General features: G+C 45.4%; 1 protein-coding gene across 9 annotated transcripts in view; it reads right to left on the bottom strand.

Annotated features, from left to right (window-relative positions):
- Positions 1-17620, bottom strand: part of EYA2 (EYA transcriptional coactivator and phosphatase 2) — a 315037-nt gene that overhangs the window by 240974 nt on the left and 56443 nt on the right. The window contains exon 1 of one of the 9 annotated variants that reach the window (XM_021077397.2): positions 4692-4876. The exons of the other annotated variants lie outside the window; for them this stretch is intronic. The gene's annotated coding sequence lies outside the window, so the exon portion shown is untranslated. Of the gene's footprint in view, positions 1-4691; positions 4877-17620 lie in introns of those variants that run through there. 9 annotated transcript variants of the gene reach the window in all.

Below are 17620 nucleotides of genomic sequence, written 5' to 3'. Positions count from 1 at the left end.
ACCTACACCACAGCTCATGGCAACGCTGGATCCTTAACCCACTGAGCGAGGCCAGGGATGCAGCCTGCATCCTCATGGATGCCAGTCAGATTCATTTCCACTGAGCCATGATGGGAATTCCACCTATGCAGTATTCTTGATAAAAATGTTTGACCTGAATAATCATGAAGAAATGTCAAATAAATCCAAATTGAGAACATTCTGCAAAATAACTGGCCTGGATTCTTAAAAAAAAAAAAAAAAAAGCCAGTGTTTTGAATGACAAAACAAACACACACACACACAAACAAATAACTGAGGAACTTCCCCAGATTAAAAGAGACCAAAGAGATACAGTTAATAAGTACAATGCAGGAGTTCCCGTAGTGGCTCAGTGGTTAACGAATCCGACTAGGAACCATGAGGTTTCGGGTTCGATCCCTGGCCTTGCTCAGTGGGTTAAGTTGCCATAAGCTGTGGTGTAGATTGCAGACGCGGCTCAGATCCTGCGTTGCTGTGGCTCTGGCGTAGGCCGGCAGCTACAGCTCCAATTAGACTCCTAGCCTGGGAACCTCCATATGCCTTGGGAAGTGGCCCTAGAAAAGGCAAAAAGACAAAAAAAAAAAAAAAAAAAAGACGCATGTACAGCAGAAATTGCCACAATATTATAAATCAACTATTTATTATTATTATTGTTGTTGTTGTTGTTGTTGTTGTTTTTTTAGGGCCGTACCATTGGCATATGGAAGTTCCCAGTCTAGGGGTCAAATCAGAGCTACAGCTGCCGGTCTACACCACAGTCACAGCAACGCAGGATCCAAGCCGTATCTGGGACCTACGCCACAGCTCACAGCAACGCCAGATCCTTTAACCCACCAAGCAGGGCCAGGGATCGAACCTGCATCCTCATGGATCCTAGTCGGGTTTGTTAACCACTGAGCCACAAAGGGAACTCCAAATCAACTATATTTTAATTAAAAAAGACATTTGAAGATCTTTGGATATGGGATGAATATTAGATGGTAGCATAGCATTAATAATACATGTCCTGAGTACGTTAATAATGGAGTTGTGTAGACTCTCCTTGTTACCAGCATCCGATGTGCCCAGTGATCTCTGCTTCCCTGTCCTCACAGCCCTGTGAGGCCTCCTCCCACCCTGTACCAGGGCTGGTCTGTGTGACCAATAGCATGTGGCAGAAGTGATATGTCACTCCTGAGAGATGGTGATAAAAGCCTCTGGCTTCCATATTGGAAGCTCACTCCCCTCTTTTCCTCCTTCTCTCTCCTGTTTCTCTCCATCTCTGTCTCCCTCTCTCTCATCGCTCATTTTGTGAGAAGCCAGCCAACATGTCATGAACAGCCTTAGAAAGAGGCCCATGTGGAGAGCTGCTGAGGCCTCCCGCCCACAGCCATGTGCGTGAATGCAACGATGCCTCCCATGAAGGCAGCCCCAGCCGACACCTTGATTCCAGACAAGGTGTAGCTTGGAAGTAGAAGAAGACTTAGCCAGGCTACTTCCAGATTCCTGCCCTGCAGTACTATGACATAATAAATATTTGTTTTTGCAAGCCATTGCATCTGGGGAGTAAATTTTTACGTGTAAATAGATAACTACTATATACATTTTAATATTTAAGAATGAAGAATTAGGACGTCTGCAAGTAACTCTCAAATGCTCAAGCAAAAATTTATAGAGAGGATAAGAAAGCAAAGACGGCAAACTTGTAACAATCAGTGACCCGCTATAGGTATGCGATGTTCCATTGTACCATACTGGTAAAATTTCTGTCGGTTTAATAGTTTCCAAATTAAAAAAACTGGGGAGAAAAAGAGAAGAGTATAGACTTTGGAGCCAGTCTTCCTGGGTTTGAATCTGGACTCTTAAGTAGCCCTTTGGGTCACTTAACCTTCCTGTACCTCAGTTTTCTCATCTGTAGACTGGGAATGCAAACAGCATCTATCATAGGATTGTGGTATTGATCAAGTGGATTGATGCGTGTACAGCTCTAAAAAGCAAGGTCTGGTTCCCCCAAGAGTCAGCTGTACTACGTCATGCTTGCTTTGTACCCTGAGCCTGGCACAGAAACCTGGCAAATAGGAAGCCCGCAAGAAATATTTGCAGAGTGAATGAATGAGTCAATTTTCTAACTAGTGGTTTGCAGGCTTCTCTTGGTTTTGAAGAGTTCCTCTGTTAGCTTATGTGGCCAGAAAAATCTCTCTGGAATTCAAGAATTCAAAAATGTCTTGCTGGAAGCATGTCCTGAAAGGTTAAATTAAAAGAAGAAAAAAAAAAAAATCAAGGCATGATGAAATGCATGCATTGGACTCCCAAGCTAGAAAACCCAGGAGAGACAGACAATTATAGGTTTTTCCTGCAAACAACAAGGCCATTCTGTAGGTCGGCTTTTCTGTGCGCCAGGCAGAAAATTACCACCAATCCTCAAACAAAAGTCAGTATAAGGTAATAGTAACCAGTCTTTACCAAGTGTGTTCATTGTCCCAGGCACTGTTCTTCCTTATGCCTAGTAGTTCACTCAATCCTTACAACAACCCTAGAAACTACTACTATTATTCTTTCCGTTGTATAGATGAGGCACAGAGAGGTGAAGGACCTGGTTAAGGTCACACAGCCTTGGCTGTTGTGGTCTCAGGCGGTCTCAGATCAAATCCATATAAATTAAAAATGAACAACACTCATAAAATCCTTATTCTCCATGAAGTTCCTCATATAGGTTCGTGTACATGAGCCCCAACCTCAGTGCCCCAACCAGCAGGGAATTTTTCCCTTCTGAAACGTGAGCTAGATTTGTCTGTATTTTTTACATTCACAAAGGGATTTATTACTTTGCAGTCAAACTGCTCCGGAGCCGTGTTGTCCTTTTCTTCCCAGGGCAAGACTGTCATAAATTAAAAGGGCTCCCCATTCAGCCTGGCACTTAGCTGGGCCACTTAAAATCACTTTGGACCTTGCCCTCGACTGACCTTTCCAAACCACTTTCCAGGCATTACTCCTTCCGGGACCTGAGTGGGGTTGATCACGAAAACTTTACTCTTGTAAATGGAGCCACAAATTATTCCAGGCATGAGGGAGAAAAAAAATCCCCAAGTCACGACGCTGAAACGCCAGCTACAGCTGAATCCTGGCAGCAACAGGACAGTTAGGAGGAGTGGGGGACACCCCTCTTGTCCTGGGAGAAGTGAGGTGGGGAGAGGAACCAGCCTCATTTTCCCATCCTGCTTGAAGGGTGTTGGGGGCAAGTTTTCCTCAGTGGATGTCTTTTCATCCCTGCCCGCCCTCCCCCCCCTGGAGGAGCAATATTTAATATTTGTCTGATCTGGAGAGAAAGGCATCTGCCTTTGTGGGAGGAAATGGTGTCCTTTTTGTCCGCAAAACCAAATGCTGTCATTTCCCCTCAAAGTGTTTGATGGGAAGAAGATGAGAGTGATAATAACCACTATTTAATAAGCCCTTTTCATGTCATAACCTCACTTAATTATCACTATCACTTCTACTCATTAAAAATATACTGCCACGACTGATATTTATTTATTTGACATTTAGTGAGAGCATAGTATGTGCCAGGAACTGTTCTTAGCACTTAACGTAAGCATTTAATTCATACAGCAGCCCTGGAAGCAGGTACTAATATTAGCCGTGTTGTTTTCAGATGAGGAATCAGAGGCACAGAGAGGTGACATCATTTGCCCAAGGTCACAGAGCTGCCCTGTGGTTCACCTCTCCACTAAGGTACCTGATATCAAGGTCCTCACTTTCCAAGAGAGCAAGATGAGCATTGGAGGTGCCACATCTTGAAGACAGTCACAGCAATAACCGTAATTAATAACATCCCTATTTAGTGAGCATTTCTTATGTACCAAGCATTTGGCCCAGCACAGTTCCATTTAATCCCCTCGAGAGCCCCATGAGGAGGATGCTATTAATAAACCATTTAGTGGAGGAGACTGAGGCCTGGAGAGGTCAGGCAGGTCACTCGGCCAGGAGAGCATGGCAGCAAGGATTCAAATCTAGGCTGAGTGATTCAGTTTGCGGCAGCCTAGGCAAGCAGATGCTACAAAATTGTTCCCAATCGGCTGCCCTGAAGGGGCATCACACGAGAGCCTGGAAATCTGCCTCAAGCACACCCTCTATATAGTTCCAGGTTTGGCTGTGAACAGAGCTGTGATCTGGGGGAAATGTGCTCCACACCCCAACTAAGTCTTAACTCCTCCTACCTGGACTGCTGAACTGGCCTCCCGCCAGCCTTCCTGCCTCAAGACTCAGCACCTCCAGTCTGGTTTCCTATCACTGCCCTTGAGTATCATGAAGACATAGCCAATGAGTTTTTTTATTCACATAGTAGGTGCTCAGCAAATTTGTGTTGGATAAATGAATGTCATCACTAATTGGACTACAGCCCTTTCCCCTTTGAATCACTTGATATTCAAGACCTCTGGGCACCTGGGCCCTGCTCAATGTCCCAACTTTGCCCACCTACCACCCATCTCCCAGTCCAACTCCCTGTGCTCCACTCATGTGAGCTCCTTTTTGTTTCCTAAACATGTCATTTTACACCTTTGAGTCTCTTTGTCCATGTTGTTCGCTCTTCCTGAGATTCCTCCCCCCTCTTCTAGGTTCCCGTCCCACCTTGGAACTCATTTAGTCCATAAGCCGTCTTTTTCGAGGGTCTGGTTGACACCTGCTGTCCATACCTGCCCAGCATTCCTCTCCTCTTCTCTAACAGCATCCCGACTTTCCTCTAGGGAGTCACTCCTCCCTCACTCCCGATGGTCCACAGTTTGGATGAAACTGACAGTTCCATGGTGCAGTTTAAGGCATAAGTCCTAAGCCTAGCCAATCAGAGCCTTACCCCGTCCCTGACCAATATGATTGGTTCACTGATGGACACATGTTTCAAGCCTGGCCAATCAGAGCCTCAAGTTATTCCTAGCCACCGTGATTGGTTCAGGGGTGGGCACATGACCCAGTTTGGACCAGTGAGAGCCAACCCTGTGGCTCTGGAGGAGCTTTTAAAAAAGAGGAACTCGGAGTTCCCGTCGTGGCGCAGTGGTTAACGAATCCGACTAGGAACCATGAGGTTGCGGTTCGGTCCCTGCCCTTGCTCAGTGGGTTAAGGATCCGGCGTTGCCGTGAGCTGTGGTGTAGGTTGCAGACGCGGCTCGGATCCCGCGTTGCTGTGGCTCTGGCGTAGGCCGGTGGCTACAGCTCCGATTCAACCCCTAGCCTGGGAACCTCCATATGCCGCGGGAGCGGCCCAAGAAATAGCAACAACAACAACAACAAAAATAAATAAATAAATAAATAAAAAGAGGAACTCTGTGGGAGCTGACACCAAGCTCTTCTTACGGATGTTGCTGCCTAAATCCACATGGATGCGCTATCTCATCTGCCATGTTCGTAGAGGTGTGGCCAGCCAACCGGCAGCTGCCTCAGCCTCTCTTTCTGCCTCCTCCGATATTCTCCTGTCACCCCCTGCAATCTCAAGGGGTCTCATTCTGCCTCACCTGCCCCAAGCTAACAGCTATTCAGTCCTTACCATATGTTCAGCAGTGCCAAGCACCTAGCACCCTTCTTTCCTTTAAATCTCGAATGATCCTATGAGGAAAGTACAGATCAGCCTTCTCATTCTACAGGAACAGAAATTGAGGTTCACGGAAAGTAAACCTGCCTATACTTAGCAAAGCTGGGATTTAAAACTCATTCCAGATCCCACAACCTCTAAATCCACCGATGATCTGAGAGGGAGATGCAGAGATTGTGGCACCAGGCTGGAAGGATGTTTAGCCATGTGGAGACTGGAAAGGTGGTCCTGAGGCTAAAAAGTGGGTATTCCAGGTGGGGGAACTAGGCAGACAAAGGCCTGGAGTTGGGGGTTCAGGGAGCCCATACAACAATCCCATTTGGCTGGTGTGTGGGAGGGCACAAGTAGGCTGTGGTGGGGGTGGTAGTGGGAGGGTGAAATTAAAAAGCAATCAAACTGCTTAATCTCATCCTGCCCCCTGCAATTCCTGAAAGATCCTCCAGCTAAACAGGCTGGGTAGTTAAGCCTGTGGCTTTTCTGGCTGCCAAGCTGGCACCCTGAGTAAATTTCAGGGGTTAGGAGATCACAGTGCTGAGGACACTGTGTTCAAGCTATTTGTGGCCGCATGAATTAATCTCTTCCATGTGCAAAGATATTTCCATAATTCTCCTGAGACGCCTATTGGTGGGGAGGACGAATGCTTGATCAGCTTGGATGGGCTTCTTCTTGGGACATTCAAGCCAAATCTGGCCACTCCTGCAGCCCGAGATGATTGCTCAGTGGTTAGTGAAAAATCGACCCAAATTGCAAGTCCAGGGCTCGACTGCAAAGAAGCAGAGTCAGCCACTCCAGCCATGGTGCCCTGATAGACCGGGGTCTGAGTTTCAGGGCTGAGTATGGAAATGGATTTAAAAGCTTACAAATCAGAATATGGCAGCTCATATTCATTGACGCTGAATAGCCGTCTGCCAGACACTGTTTTACTCAGATGGTCCCTTAATCTTCAGAACAACCCTATGAGGAGGCATTATCACTACCCCCATTTTATAGAGAAGAAAACTGAAGCCCAGTGGCATTAGGCAACAGCCCAGGGTTTCCGAGCTGGTAAGTGGATTGAATAAAGGCTGTGGCTCCAGAGCCCCTGCTCTGTCACCATGCTGCCAGCCCATCTTTTTTTTTTTCTTTCTTTCTTTCTTTAAAATATATTTTTTTTAAGAGCATTTTTAGGTTCACAGCAAAATTGCATGGAAGGTGCAGGGATTTCCTAAAATATTCTCTGCCTCTACACATGCCTTGTCGCTTCCACCATCAACATCCCTACCAGAGTGAACCTGCACTGACACATCATTATCACCTAAAGTCCAGCGTTTACATCAGGGTTCACTCTATGCGTCGGGACAGATGTATGATGACATGTCCCCACTGTCAGAGTATCACATGGAACAGTTCGCCACCCTAAAGATCCCCCGTGCTCCCCGTATCCATCCCTCCTTCCTCCTTCCTCCTGGCAACCAGAGATCTTTGATGGCCTCCAGAGTTTTGCCCTTTACCCAATGTTGGAATCACACAGCATGTAATTGGCTTCTTTCACTTAGCAATATGCATTTACGGTTCCTCCATATCTTTTCGTGGCTTGACAGCTCATTTCTTTTTAGTGCTAAATAATCTTCCACAGCCTATTTATCCATTCACCTCCTCAAGGACATGTTGGTTGCTTTCAAGTTTTGGCACTTAGGAAAAAAGCTGCTATAAATATCCACATGCACATTTTTTTGTGTGGACATAAGTTTTCAAATCCTTTGGGTAAATACCAAAGAACATGGCTGCTGGATCATACGGTAAGAGTATGTTTAGTTTTGTAAAAAACCACCAAACTCTCTTCCAAGTGGCCGTACATTTTGCATTCTCACCAGCAATGAGCAAGAGCTCCTGTTGCTCCATGTCCTTGCCAGCGTTTGGTGCTGTCCAGCCTACATTTAAAAAGTTAATGAAATACCAGTACCTCCTCTAAGACATCCACTGCCGTTAAAAAAGAAAATATTCAATCTTCATCTTAGCGCTGGCCTGGGATAAAACCGGGGTCCAGTGTGGGCCCAGGTCTTCATCAACTGGTTTTCTAAGTTCCATATTGAAATATTTTGTGCGATGCTCAGCTCCACTACTAATGATCATGTGTCCCTGGGCAAATCTCTCCCCGTCTCTCAGCCTCAGTTTTCTCATCCATAAAGGGGACATCATGAGTCCTAGTTGGAAGGGTGATTAAAGACAATGCATATGACATTCCAGTCACAGGAGGCCAGTGGATCTCCACTGGAAGTGGTCTTGCCTGCCTGGAGACATCCGGCAATGTCTGGAAATGTTCTCGATTGTCACAACTTGAGAAGGTCGGGGATGCTACTGGCATCTAGTGGACAGAGGCCAGGGAGCCTCCTAAACATTCCACAGGGCTCAGCACCTCCACCACAGAAGTATCCAGCCCCAAATTGAAGCTGACAAACCCTGCAGAAGGCATTCCAAAGTGACCTCTCTAGCGAACATTTTTATTTCTCAGGGTCACGGTGAGGACCAGATGGTTGATATTTACACAAGGTTCCTAGCACACTTCCTGGCACAAGGCAGACTCTTCAAAAACACTTTGCTTTCTCCCTCTCTGCCTTCCTCCCATCAAGGCCAAAATGAGAGGAGAAACTGTTTCTCCTTTAGTGTGCCTCTGTGCCTTCTCTGCTGAATTTCTCAAAATGCATGCTCTAGAAACCAAGTTACAAGCTCCTTTTTTTGTCAGCATCTCTCTTCTAGGAATCTTCTGGTCCTTTCTGCAGCATCGGTCACCTCCCCATCCTGTCCCACTTTTCAAACCTCAGAAAAGCCTCATCCTGGGCAGAAGACCATAGAGAATTGTGTGTATGAGTCTGATTTGGGTTCTCAAGTCAAAACAAACCTGGGAGTTGCCCTTTCTGTAGATCAAAGCAAATCACTTCACCTCTCTGAACCTGTTTCCTGATCACTAAGATGGAATTAATAAAATACAAGAGTATATGAAAAGCTTTTAGACTCTGATAAATGGTGGCTATTACTGACTTACATTTTTTAAAGTTTTTTCTTTTTAATCAAAGATCATATAATTACATACCTGAAAATTTTAAATTCATGCAATAACACAGAATGCATACTTAAGAGGAAACTCACCTCCAGCCCAGTTCTCAAGGGGCAACCACTGTCAACGTTTAAAGCTGTTCCTTCTGGTAATTAAGTCCATATTTCTAAATAATATGCTGACACGGCCATTCTTGATGTGTCAGTTTTAGGCTTGATTTTACATGCATTCCGCCTATCCTGTTTCATCCAAATCAGAAGCATATTTTCCTAGAATCACAGAATCTTAGCAATGGAACAGACTTGGACATTATCTAATCCTGATATTTCCAGACTTTCACATTCCACAAACTGGTAATTTTATAAAGGACCCAGGAACACCCAAATATAGGAAGGGCAGAGTCTCAAAGGACAGTCCATTAAATAGACATCAATTTCACTTTTCGGATTGAAACCTCATTACTAAAAAATAATAATAATAATTAAAAAAAACCTCATTTCTCAGTCCTCTTTGCCCTGCCTCATGGACCCATGTTTGTGAACCTCTGCTCAAGCCCCACGTCCTGGCTCAAAGCTGAAATCCCTGTATCATCACGCAGGCTCTGCTTACATGCTGCGGGGGACGGTCCAATCACTACTGCACAAGGCAGCCTCCTGGAAGGTCTACCTTGTGAGGAGTTGGAGCAGCCCTTACAACCTTTGATCCCACGATCCTGGTTTGTCCCTGGGAATTCGAATGTCCCGAAAACGAGCCTTTTCTCCACTGCCCTTTCCACCCACGAGCTTACACTCCTGCCCCGCTCCTTCACCAACAGTCACTCCATCAATCTCCCTGGGTTCCTTCCAGTGTCCAGATAGGAGTTTCCTCCTCCAAACATGCCCCTGCTCCTAGTCCTGACCCTTCTAGAGTTCGTTTCTCCAGCCCTCTCTTCCTTTCTGTTTTCAGCAAAAGCTTTGTGCCTTTCTTATTATTGTTATTATTTTTGTACAACTTATTTGTGATGGCAAAGCACGACTGCGGGCCTCTCCCACCCCACAGTTCCCGGAGCCTGCTCCAAACCCTCAGGAACAATGCTTCCATTTTGCTATTTTTCTCGCAAGTTTTTCTCCTTAGGATAGTCTGCCCTTGCTAAAAGTAGCTGTTGGCAGCAGGATCCGCATTTAAAGTAGCCTGGGTGGGAGAACAGGGCCAGAACACAATGTGCTCTTGTTGGAGGGAAGAATTTGCTTGTAGTTCAGAGGTAGAGTGCCCCCCCCACCCCCCACCGCCCCCCGACATCAGCGCAGTGCTGCTTCCGGGCCACACAACCTTCTAGAACCCTTTTCCATAAAGCAGTTCCCGAAAGCCAGCCCCTGCCCCCGCCTCCCCGCGCCACCATCCGCATCCAGACCCAGCAGCGGAGGAAAGGGAGACCCCACCACAGCTGAGGTCAGTCCGTGAGCATATGTAACTTCACAGCCCCAAACACTGGTGACTTTACATGCCCAGTGCTGTGTGCCAGGCACCACCTAAAACCCCTCTCGTCCTCAAGACAGCTCCCCAGTGGCAAAGGCCAGGGCGGGGGGGTCAGGGAGGGGGGAGCGAGACAGATCCAGGCTGTGGAATCAGAGGAACTCGGCTTCGAATTCCATCTCTGCCACTTAGGGGCTGCCTACAATTTTGAAACACTCTGAACCTCAGTCTTATCAGCAATAAATGGGGACAACAGGACTTACCAGAGAGAGTTCAAGTGAGACTAAAACAAGACACGTAAGGTACTTGTCACTGCACCTGGTACCTAGTAGGTGCTCAACAGACAGTAGAAGTTATTATAATTCTCATCCTCTTTCTGTGTGACACAAAGGAACTTCATGAAACTAAGAGTGGTCTCGGCAGCATTTGAAAGATCAGAGACTCATGCCCAGAGTGGACTTTTGCTGAGGGTTTGGGGGTTTTACTTTCCCTTTCACTCACATTCCTGCCCTTGAACTCACTGAACAGCATGGTGAAGCCAAACAAGAGCAGTCTCCGAACTAGACTGCCTGGGTTCAAATCTCGCCTCCCCCATCCAGAGCTGTGTGACCTGGGACAGGATGCTTAACCTCTATCCCTCAGTTTCCCTATCTGTAAAGCAAGAATAATTAAACCACCCCCTTCACAGGGTGGCAGGGGAGAGTGAATATACACGGAGGGTCCAGAACTACCTGTGACTCGCTCTTAGCCAACGAGAAGCAGCAGTGGTTTGGTGTTAACAACCACCTGGTGCCAACCAGAGACCTTCTTCTGAATTTAAAAGAATTGAAAGTGAGTGGAAAAGAGATTTTTAAACAATCACTAAGTGACTTAATGTTATCCAATGCTCCACTGGCATAACACTGAAAAGCCATCGCTGGAAGCAGGGGTCCTGTGCTTTAGCACAAGGCGGGTTTAACAGCTAAGAGTGCCCATCCTGGAGAGAGGTGTGAGGATACTGCTTTGGCACTGACTTGCTCTGGGTTTTGAGCCCATTTCACCGAACTGGAGCTACAGCTGCCGGCCTACGCCACAGCCACAGCAATGCCAGATCTGAGCTGCATCTGCAACCTGTATCACAGCTCACAGCAACACTGGATCCTTAACCGACTGAGCAAGGCCAGGGGTTGAACCCACATCCTCATGGACACTAGTCGACTTCATTTCCATTGAGCCGCAGCGGAAACTCCCAACACCGGCATTTTTGCAGGATAAGGTGGAATTTGGGGAAATAGAATGTTCCACCTTCTGGGTTCCTCTGCTGTTTTTTGGCGATTAGATGCAGGTTACACATGCTAAGCCAGACTACCACATGGCTGAGGCTCTGTCCTTTTCAGCGTATCCCATATCCACCCTCCTGTGAGTATCCTATCCGGCCTCATGTATCTGTTAATGATGATTGCGACCGATCACCCAGGCAATGTGTTGTCTGACTCCTCCTCTGGACAGTGACAATTTACCCCTTGAAATTAATAGGCCATCTGTGGGGAGACCCTTTCAGAGCATGCAAACCTCCCGGTCAATCCTCATCAATACTGCCCAGCCCAGATTCAGCATCCATAGATGATTCCTGACTGAACCAACCTTGACCATAATGGTGGCAGCATGATGTCTCAGCCCCCGACTCCACATTTCCGGTTGGCCCCTGTTATTCTACTGTAAACCAGAAACCTCCCTCTGCCCTGTTTATTTACTTATCTGTTTATTATTGGCATAGGCTCATGGATTTGCATTTTTTCAATGGTTTGTAACTCACTGTTTGATACTCTAATTGGCCTGGATGAAAGCCAGCCACTGTTCCATTTCAAAATTCACTATTTGAATATAAAACAATCCGTGCCCCTAGTAAAAGCTTTCAGAATATACAGAGAGTATATACAGTGAAAAACAAAAGTCTCCTCTCTCCCCATGCCATGTCCTATCGGTCACTGCAGTTAACTATTTCCTCTCCCATCTGCCAGAAGTTTCCTAGGCAACTAAAATTGCTATTGGTACTACTCTTACTGTGACTCTGTGATGCAGTTAGGGTCTTCCTTGACCTTGCTCGGGCTCTTCATCAAATCACTCTGCGTTCCCCTCCCCTGAGTAGAGGTGCCCTGGGTATTAAAACCTGCTCTTCTTCCCCAAACTGAAAGTTGGTGAGGATGATCCAAGGGGGTGGGGGAAGCTAACTTGCTTCCCTTCCCTTCTGTGTCTCAGATCCCTCCTCAAAAAATTAGGTCAATGTTTTCTTGTAGAAGTAAGTCCAATTGCTATGAAAAGGCTTTTAAGAGGGCTTTATAAATGAAAGGGGGTGTTATTATGATTAGAGGAAGCAGGGCAACTCAACAAATGGAACCAACTGTAATAAGTGGGAGAAAAGTCCATTCAAGTGCTTTTAAGTAAATGAAAAATAACTGAATGGCCCATGGTGTCTAGCTTCAGGAATAGCTGGATCCAGGTGCTCAAGTGATATCATCAGGAGTCTCTGGCCTCCATAGCTTGCCCCTGTTTTTCTCTAGGTTGCCTTCATTTTCGGGCAAACCTCCTCTAAGGAAGATGGCCACATGCTACTAGGTTAGCCAGTCAAAGCGAAGAATGCATCTTTCCCAATTCCAGCAAAGTTCCCAGGACTAGGTCCCACTCAACTTGAGTCACTTACCTGTCCCCAAACCAATCCTGAGGGCTGGGGGATGGAATGCTGTGATTGTCTAGGTCTACGGTTATAACTAAAAAGTCTACACCTGGTCACAAGTCTACCTGTGGAACTAAGGAGTACGGTAATGGCCTGAAAGTGTGGTGGGAACCAGAATGGAAAGAAAGGAAAACCAGAAGACAGAATGGCTACTAGGCATTATCCACCCCAGAGGATTAAAAATGGAAATAACAGAAAATAAACTCTGACTGTCCTCTGTAAACTGTGCAGTGCTGTCCACACATAAGAGGTTATTCTCCAGTCCTCAGCACAGGTCCTAGAACCCAGTCCCAAAGGGAGATCTGCACCTGTCTTGTCTCACCTATTTGTCTCTAAACTCTTTGTGGGGAGGGCCAGGACATTTCTGACCCCAAGTCTCCACAGCTGTTGTCACAATGTCCCCCACCCTGGAGTCTCTCTAGTTAAAAGTCAGCCAAATTATTTACAACAGCCAAGACGTGGAAACAACTTGTGTCCATCAATGGACAAGTGGATTAAGAAGTTGTGGTTTATATACACAATGAATATCATTCAGCCATAAAAAACCCGAAGAAATCCTACCACTGCAACATCATGGATGGACTTTGAAGGCATTATGCTAAGTGAAATAAGTCAGACAGAGAAAGACAACTACCATATGATCTCACTTATATGTGGAATCTAAAAACAAAACACAACAAAACAAACAAAAAACCCAAACCAAACTCACAGAAAAAAAATGATTAGACTTGTGGTCCCAGAGGCAGAGGGCAGAAGGAGGGGGAATTGGAGGAAGGTGGTCAAAAGCTACAAACTCTGGGAGTTCCTGTTGTGGCTCAGCAGGTTAAGAAAATGATGAGTATCCTAGAGGAGGTAGGTTCAATCCCTGGCCTTGCTCAGTGGGTTAAGGATCCGGCATTGCCGTGAGCTGCGGTGTAGGTCGCAGACGCGACTTGGATCCTGTGTTGCTGTGGTTCTGGTGTAGGCCAGCAGCTGTAGCTCCAATTTGACCCCTGGCCTGGGAACCTCCATATGCCACAGGTGTAGCTCTAAAAAGCCAAAAAAATAAAAAAATACAAAAATAAAAAAAAAAAAGAAAAGAAAAAAAAAAAGGAAAAGAGAAGAGAAAAGAAAAAAGAAGCTACAAATTCCCAGTTATAAAATAAATAAGTACTAGGGATGTAATGGATCACATGATGACTATAGCTAATGCTGCTGTAATACACATAAGAAAGTTGTTAAGAAAATAGTTTGCATCTACTAACCCTAAACTCCCAGTCCATTCCACTCCCCCCACCCCTTAGCAGCCACAAGTCTGTTCTTCATGTCCATGAGTTTGTTTCTCTTCTGTAGATAGGCTCATTTGTGCCATGTATTGGATTCCAGATATAAGTGGTATCACATGGTATTTGTCTTTCTCTTTCTGACCTACTTCACTTAGTATGAGAGTCTCTAGTCCATCCATATTGCTACAAATGGCATTATTTTTTTCTTCTTTATGACTGAGTAGTATTCCATTGTGTATATGTACTACATCTTCTTAACCCATTCATCTCTCGGTGGTTTAGGTTGTTTCCATGTCTTGGCTATTGTGAATAGTGCTGCAATGAACATAGCCAAGGGGGAGGAGGAGGGAGTGGGATGGACTGGGAGTTTGGGGTTAGTAGATGCAAACTATTATATCTGGAGTGGACAAGCAATGAAGTCCTGCTGTATAGCACAGGGAACTATACCCAATCACTTGTGTTGGAACGTGATTGAGGATAATGTGAGAAAAAGAATGTGTATATATACATATACATGTGTATAACTGGGTCACTTAGCTGTACAGCAAAAATTGACAGAACACTGCAAACAACTATAATTAAAAAATTAAAAAAATATCTAGAGATGAATAAAAATAAACAAACAAAAACAAACTTTCTTTCTTAAAAGAAAGTTGTTAAGAAAATAAATCCTAAGAGTTCTCATCACAAGGGGGGAAGTTTTTTTCTTTTCTGCCTTCTTTTCTTTTGATTGTATCTATATGAGAAGATGGGTGTTACCCAAACCTATTGTGGCAATCATTTCACAATATATGTAAATCAAACAACCATGCCATACACCTTACATATACAGTGATGTATGCCAATTATTTCTCAATAAACCTGGAAGAAAAAAAGGCCAGCCAAGATCTGGCCGCAGCTGGGGTGTGGAAAGGTGGCACCTGGCTAGTCTCCAAGCTGGGAAGAAGTGACTGGGGGTCCATAGGGGGCAGAATTTCAGAGATGAAACCCTGCTGAGCAAGTAGTTATGATGAACCTTTATGAGCCAGGTCTGGATTGGTCTAGAAAAGGAAAAGAAAGTCTGCATCACACCAAAACCAAAGCAGGTGAGCAGAGCTCATGACGAGACGCCACATCAGCCAAAGGTGTCCCAGGGGCTCCTGTTTCCCCCAAGGGTCCTTGGATGACCTGCTCAGGACAGGCTCAGGTCCTCTCAAAAGGACTGAGCTGAGCACAAGTCCTGGAGACCCTGTTCTGGTTTCTGTCTTTTGTGTCACTGACGCCTGGGGTGAGGAAAACACACCTGCCCTCACCCCAGGAAAGGGAAAATGGTGAAGAGAATCTGAGGGCAGGCAGAATGGGGGGCCAGGGATTCACTGACAGCCCTAGGAACACCTCAAGAGGAAACTGGAGTTGTCGGAGGACTCTCAGACTCCAAGTTTCCACCAACTAGGAAATCTCAAAGATAAGACAAAACTGGGCGAACCAACATAAGGGGGCTGCCATGTTGATCTGTCCAGTCAAGAGTTTAGAAACAGCAGATGAGAAATTTTATAGCCATAAACATTGCCTTTAAAATGGAAAGGAGATGGGGTTAATGGATGCAAACTATTGCCTTTGGAATGGATTAGCAATGAGATCCTGCTGTGCAGCACTGGGAACTAGGTCTAGTCACTTATGATGGAGCATGATAATGGGAGAAAATAGAATGTGCATATTTATGTGTAATTGGGTCATCATGCTGTACAGTAGAAGAAAATTGTACTGGGGAAATAACAATTTAAGAAAATAAAATTTAAAAAATGGAAAGGAGGAGTTCCCATGTGGCTCGATGGGTTAAGGACCTGGCATTGTCATTGCAACAGCTCATATTGCTGCTGTGGCATGGGTTTGATCCCTGGCCCAGAAACTTCCACATACTGTTTGTTGGTGTGGCCAAAAATAAATAAATTTAAAAAAATAATGGAAAGAAAATAAAACAATCGGCATTCTTTTTTTTGTGATTTCTATTCTGAACGGTGCTTTCGTTTTTATTATTATTGAAGTATATTTAATTTACAATGTCATGTTCGTTTCTGGTGTACAACAAAGTCCATTTTTATACACACATACACACACACGTATATATATTCTTTTCCAGATTCTTCTCCATTATCGGTTGTCACGAGATGTTGAATATAGTTTCCTGTGCTTTACAGTAGCACCTTGCAGTCGTCTATTTTACATACAGAAGTATGTATCTGTTAGTCCCGAGCTCCTAATTTATCCCTGTCCCCTTTCCCCTTTGGTAACGATAAGTTTGTTTCCTATGTCTAACAGACTATTCTTAATTTAATTTTTTAAATTATTTCCCCAGTACAAATTTTTTTCTACTGTACAGCATGGTGACCCAGTTACACATTCATGTACACATTCTATTTTCTCCCATTATCATGCTCCATCATAAGTGACTAGACATAGTTCCCAGTGCTACACAGCAGGATCTCATTGCTAATCTATTCCAAAGGCAATAGTTTGCATCCATTAACCCCAAGTTCTCAGTCCACCCCACTCCCTCCCCCTCCCTCTTGGCAACCACAAGTAACAGACTATTCTTGACGTGGACCCAGTCTAGTTTTAAGAAACTCAGCATCCACTTCATTTACCCCTTTGTGCTCTGGGCCAGCTGCCGAGGTCCAAGCTGCATCCCACGTAGTGGTGTTTCCCCAAAATGTCACAGCTTGAGAGTCCTGAGTTTGCCTCTCATTTTGGCTCTGCCACATCCTAGCTCTGATACCTTAGGCAAGTCACGTAGCCCCTCTGAACCTCGATCCCCTCATCTATAAAATGGGGCCAGCATGCCTGCCTCACAGAGTGTCCATGCATTTATGCGTTGCTATTTCCTGAGCACCCACTGTGTGCCAGGCATTCATTGTCTTGGATGCTGGGAACACAACAATGAAATGACCACACACAGCTCTGGTTCAAAGTAGTCAGAGAGACTCACACAGAAGACTATTACACAACGAAGTATTTAATGACAAGTTCAAGTGCTTTGCGGAAGTACAACGTGTTAGAAGGGTTTACACAAGCTTCGGGGTGGGCTGACCGCCTGACCGCTCCCGAGTATTGTGAGGACTAAATCCAATCCATTATTCACGATTGTGTCACATCCACAAAACCACCTGTACTACTTACGTATTTTTCTCTAAATGAACTTTCTTCCCCCTTCAACAAATTGAGCCTCATTCTAAGACGTACTGCTTGTCCTCGATATGTGCTTTATAGGTTATCTTTCTCTATTTGTTTCCTAACACACACACACACACACATACACACACACATGCAAAAGAATAGATCAGGGGAGTTCCCACTGTGGTTCAGTGGTAATGAACCCGACTAGTGTCCATAAGGACGTGGGTTCAATCCTTCGCCTTGCTCAGTGGGTTAAGGACCCAGCATTGCCGTGAGCTGCCGTGTAGGTCACAGACGCAGCGCAGACCCCATGTTGCTGTGGCTGTGGTGAAGGTGGGCAGCTGAAGCTCCAACTCCACCCTTAGCCTGGGGACCTCCATATGCCACGGGTGCAGCCAATAAAAAAAAAAAAAAAGGACTAG

The sequence above is a fragment of the Sus scrofa genome, chromosome 17, assembly GCF_054392235.1.
Source record: "Sus scrofa isolate SSC_HxYL_T2T_F1_AM1 chromosome 17, Sscrofa_HxYL_maternal_Yorkshire_Landrace_v2.0, whole genome shotgun sequence".
NCBI lineage: Eukaryota > Metazoa > Chordata > Mammalia > Artiodactyla > Suidae > Sus > Sus scrofa.
This window is presented reverse-complemented; position numbering and strand designations above follow the sequence as displayed.